Source organism: Tupaia chinensis, unplaced genomic scaffold (genome assembly GCF_000334495.1).
Source record: "Tupaia chinensis unplaced genomic scaffold, TupChi_1.0 Scaffold144150_1, whole genome shotgun sequence".
Lineage (NCBI taxonomy): Eukaryota > Metazoa > Chordata > Mammalia > Scandentia > Tupaiidae > Tupaia > Tupaia belangeri.
In genome coordinates, this window is record NW_006204006.1 from 1,155,570 (window position 1) to 1,161,198 (window position 5,629).

Sequence of the window (5,629 nt, forward strand, 5' to 3'; positions counted from 1 at the left end):
ACAAGGGAGGGCTGATGTGGGGGTAAGCCAGGTTTTGAGTTGTTCTCTCAGTTAGTTCCTGCAGAGTCTCTGAGGTGGGTGGGGGGAGTGTACAGACACAGCTGGAGGGGCTGCCAGAGGACAGACACACCCCTGATTATGGGGACCTGGGTGGGCAGGAAGAAGTGACCCAGGGCACACCCAGAGGAGGTGGTTTGGGCCAACGATACAGCCACCACTGCCAGAGGGCTCAGAAGCACACCAACCTGGAGAGGGAGATCCGGGGAGATGGTTCATCGCCCCTCCCCAGCCCTATAGGACCCCGGCGTGAGTTTAAGCTACTCAGGTCCAGGACTCGAAGCATTGTCGACTACATGGGAGTCCAGCAACATAGCCGTTACGCCAACTGCTGGTCCCACGGTTGGCATAATTTTCAAGCTGTTGGGTGTGGTACTTGAACTGCATAGTTGGCCATGTGGGATCCAGTGCCTTACCACCATACCACTGGCCGACCCCCAAGTCATCTCTTGATCCAGCCATGAAGGTTCTCTGATCTGAAGGGCTCCTGTGATGATGCTGTTCCCACCTGGATAAGGCAGCATCATCTCCCACTGCAAGGCCCGTGCCTCCATCACATCTGCATGTTCACCAGGTTCTTCATAGCAGCAGGGCCACAGGCCGAATGTGTGTGTGGGAAAAGGCTTTTTTAAGGACTTGGCTCATATAACTATGGAGGATGACAATCCAGAAGGTGAGCCACAGGCTGGAGGGAGGGGGGAAGGTCATGTGCTGGAGAATCTCTTCTTGGGGACGATCTCCTATGTTCTAGTGGGGCCTTCAACCGATTGAACAAGGCCTGCCACAGTATAGAGGATGATCTGCTTTACTCAGAGTCCACTGGTGTGAATGTAAATCTCACCCCAACATCTTTACAGAAACACCCAGAGTAATGAGTGTTTGACTACATATCTGGGCCCCACGGCCCAGCCACATGGACACATGAAGTTAAAAACAAAACAAAACAAAATTTATTATAAAATTTTGGTTACAGTTTCATTTTTTTTCTTAATAAGTCCACTATTTAATTAATCTCTCAGGATTAAAAAAAAACCAACAACAATAGGGGCCAACGGGTGGCATAGTGATTGAGGGCACTGAATTCTCACATGGCCGACTAAGTCCTGGACCGAGTCCTGGACCTGGAAGCTTGCATTTTCACTTTCCCTCTCTCTCTTTCTCTCTCTCTCTCTCTCCCACTCTATCCCTCTCTGTTCAAATAAATAAATAAATAAAGTTAAATAAAATAATTCTTTAAAAACAACAACATCAACAACAAAGACTCTAAAGAATTAAACAACAAAGGAATTTCAAGGGAAGGCAATAATTGCCCCATTCTCAGGGGTGTAATAATGATTCCAGTTTTTTTTTTTTTTGGAGAGATTTGCCATATAGGGCGGCGCTCGCCAGCCAGACAGAGAGAGACAGAGACAGAAAGCGAGAAATCATCCCCCAGGAAGTATGGTCACACCGCAATCCCTTCTCCTCCATTCTCCTCTCGGATCTTGGGCACGTACGCACACGCGCCCTGCGTGAGTTTTAAGCCACCAGGTCCGGGACGCTAACCGCGGTCGACTACGTGGGAGTCCAGCAACATAGCCATTACGCTAACTGCTGGTTCCCACGATTCCAGTTTAATACCTAGCTTCAAAACAAAATGAACTTTTATTTTATTTATTTATTTATTTGAAGAGTTTTTTGCTATAGGGCGCGTGTGCTCACTAGAAAGACAGAGAGACAGAAAGTGATAAATCACCCCCTAGGGGGGATGGTCACATCACAATCCCCTCTCCTCCATGCTCCTCTTGGGATCCTGGGCACACATGCACATGCGCCCAGCATGAGTTTAAGCCACCAGGTCCAGGACTCGAACCTCAGTTGACTACATGGCTTAGCCATTTTGCTAACTGATGGTCCCCAGTTTTTATATCTTCTAATCAAATAATGTACAACCACCATCTTCATCTAAGTTTATTATAATTTTCAAACACAAAGCTTCATTTTAAACTTGGTAAAATCTTAATAGGAATGATGGCAGACCTTAATATGTAGTGTGTACCTTACATGAAATTTGTTAACCATCATAACACAGTAATAATGCCATTAATAATAAAGTCTTCAGTTTAGAATATGGAACATTCTTCCATCAAGGGCGTAAGCGGGGAAATTTAGTCCTATGAATCTGTCTTAAACTCTTCATCTGGGGTCCAGCAGGTGGCATGGTGGTTAATGTTGCTGGACTCCCGCATGGCTGACTGTGGTTCAAGTCCCAGACCTGGTGGCTTGCTTTCTCATTTTCCCTCTCTCTCTGTCGCTCTGTCCCTCTCTGGTCAAATTAAAATAAATAAAGGTAAATAAAATAATTCTTTAGACAAAAAAATTCTTCGTCTTTTGTTTCTTCTGCTTATATTCTCTTTTCAGTAAATGGATTAATGCTTCGAGCCCAAAATTTTACACACACCCACACACACACATACACACACACACATATATAATTATTTTATTTAGCTTTTACTCATTTATTTACTTTTTAATTTGACCAGAGAGAGAGAAAGAGAGAGAGAAAGAAGGAAAGTGACACAGCAAGCCACCAGGTCCAGGACTTGAACTGTGGTCACCCATGAGGGAGTCCAGCACCCTTAACCACCATGCCACTTGCTGGCCCCCTGAGATACATTTTTTATTACTGCAGATTAATGTTGTTTGGCCTGGAATACAACACAATGAACTTTATTTTGCATAATGCATTTCATACAAGCTGCATCTGAAATGCTTTACAGAGCAAAATGCTGTTTCCATTTGTTCCTCTTGCTTGCGTTTTCAATCTGCTGCTTCTTTCTCATGTTGGCCTTTCAGCATATTCCTTCTGTGAGCAGTCTGAAAGTTTCTTCCACCTTTTCTCTTCTTTTCACCTTCTCGATCATCTTCAGACTCGGAGGCTGATGTGACGCCTGTTTTAGCTACATTTTTTTCTTTTGGATTCAATTTCTTCCCTTCTTTTCCGTCCAGCTCTTTTCTTGGTTTATTTTCTTCCTTCTGGCCCTCTCCATCCTTTTAATCTGCCTTTTTATGTTGTTTTTCCTCTTCCCCTTTTTCTTAATGTTGTCTTCTTCAGTAACAATCCCAGTCTCTGAAGGACAGGGCTGCGTTACCATTTCGGGTCTGCCTCCTGGCTTTGGAATCTTTTCTGTAGCTGCAGGTCGTTCTCTTCCAGGACTCACTTTTCGAGTAACAGAGGATGTCGCTGCTGTCAATATGCCTGCCTCCTGGATTTCTACTTGTTCTTCTGCCTTTCTCTTCCTCTTCTGGCAGCTTTGGGAGTGGCTGTGTCAATTGCCTTAGTCTCATCTTCATGGCTGTTTTTTTCTCCATGGTCAGTATCTTCCTCTGAAACACTAGTTTCTTTTTCTTCAATTTCAACTTTAGAAGTGTTCGATTGTTCAGCGAATGCCTGTTGACTTGAAAATTTCATGTTTGGATTGTTCTCTATCTCCCATAAACCTTCATTAAAATCTTTCGCTTATTTGGTTTGCTCTGTTTCTCCTTATTAAGGAGATATATCCTTTGATCCTAAAAAAGCAGTCTCCTAAGTCCCGGAGAAGAAAATGTGTAGTTTGTGGGCGGCTTTACAGCTCCATCAGGAACTTCATCCACCCACTTGAGCTGGCCAATGAGCATCACCTTTCGTTTTGGCGAAGAGGGGGTCTTCAGGCTTAAAATCGCAATTCATGTTTTAGGGGCGAGGTCGGGGGTCTGAAGGAAGCCCAGGAGGGGAGGCGATGAAGGGACGCCAGCGGAGCTCCCAGGCCAGGGCCAGGGACCATGGAGGATGACACGGGCTGTCCCGACGCACCTGCCAGGGACGCAGGCTCTGAGATTGTGGCGCTTGCCAGCCAGCCACCTCTGACCAGTGTCCACACAAGCCACCTGCACCACCACCTGCCTCAGGGGCATCTCAATGGCTCTGAATGGCAACTACAGCTGCTGTTGCTGGCTGCTCAACGCGTGAAATTGGCCATCATCTTTACAGTCGCTTTTCTGCTATGAGGTGACATTTTCAGGCTCTGGGCCTTAGGTGTGCACATCTTTGGAGCCATTGTTCTCTGAACCCCTCTGGGGTTCCCTTTGTCGCTTTCGCTGAAACCTAGAGGTACGTCTTCCCCAGGGACATTGGAGCTGACTGAGTGCGCAGGGCTCTGAGCTTTCCTGGGCAGGCACTTCCTCCGACTACCCTGGACAGCTGTCCTGGGCACAGGAAAGGGGCCTGGGAGCCCTGTGGGGCTGGCGAGCTGGAGGCCCCTGTCCTGTTCCAGTCGGCCTCCTGCCTGAGTGCTACGTCCTTGCGAGTTGGGAAGCACAGTCCTTGAAGAACATTCCCTCAACTCCCTCCGTGCTCCCCAGTGTCTTCCCAGAAGCCCTGGAAGAGGATGGAGACTCCTCACATGACACACATGTGGATACCTGCGCATGTATGTACGCACACACACTGCACAGACTCGTAACAGGTTTACTGTTGCATTTATCTTTTTTCTTTTTTTGGGGGGAGATTTTTTCTATAGGGCATGTGTGCTTGCCAGAGAGACAGAGAGAGACCATCCCCCAGGGGGCTGGCGACGCCACAATCCCTTCTCCTCCATTCTCCTTTTGGGATCTTGGGCACACACGCATATGTGCCTGGTGTGAGTCTAAGCCACCGGGTCTGGGACTCGAACCATGGTTGACTACATGGGAGTCCAGCGACATAGCCATTACGTCAACTGCTGGTCCTTTAATATTTTTTTTTATTTTTGCATTTATCTTTGAGCTCACTGAGGATGAAAGAAGCAATGGGCTGGGCTCAGGACCCCAAACTGGCCAGCGACATCAGCTCTGACCCTGCACTAGTGCCACCTGGTACCTGGGAGCAGGGCAGAGGTGGGGTTGGGCCCAGCCAGCCTAGGTCAGGTCTCATGGGAGGGAGAAAGGAGGTCAGACCCCAGGAAATAACTGTAACGTCCAGCTGAGACTGATAAGCTTCTACCTGAACACACACTCCCACACACTCACACCCCCACCACATTAACAGACACACTGATACACACATCACACAGATTCATATGGTCCATATGCAATACACACACACGCACACACACACACATCTCCACGTACCCGTTCGCACACACATACACCGGGATCAGAAGCTGAGCACACACATCCTACATACACACATCTCACATGCAGGAACACGTGTTCCACATGTATACATAACACACATTGATGCATATGTGCACACTCTCACAATATATATATTACATAAAACCTGCCATATGCCACAAACACCACTGTAGGAAAATGAGAAGACAGAGACAAACATGTAAATTAAAAATCACCTGGGACCAGCAGTTAGCGTAATGGCTATGTCGCTCGACTCCCACGTAATCAACTGCGGTTCGCGTTCCGGATCCGGTGGCTTAAAACTCATTCCAGGTGCATGTGCGTGCGTGCCCAAGATCCTGAGAGGAGAATGGAGAAGGGATTGCGGCGTGACCATCCCCATGGGGGGTGATTTCTCGCTTTCTATCTCTCTTTCTCTGTCTGTCTGGTGAGCGCATGC

The 5,629-nt window shown here is 47.4% G+C and overlaps 1 pseudogene; it reads right to left on the reverse strand.

The window, feature by feature from the left end:
• Window positions 1-2,766: 2,766 nt before the first annotated feature.
• LOC102476871 (PC4 and SFRS1-interacting protein pseudogene) lies at window positions 2,767-3,766 on the reverse strand (annotated as a pseudogene).
• Window positions 3,767-5,629: the final 1,863 nt, after the last annotated feature.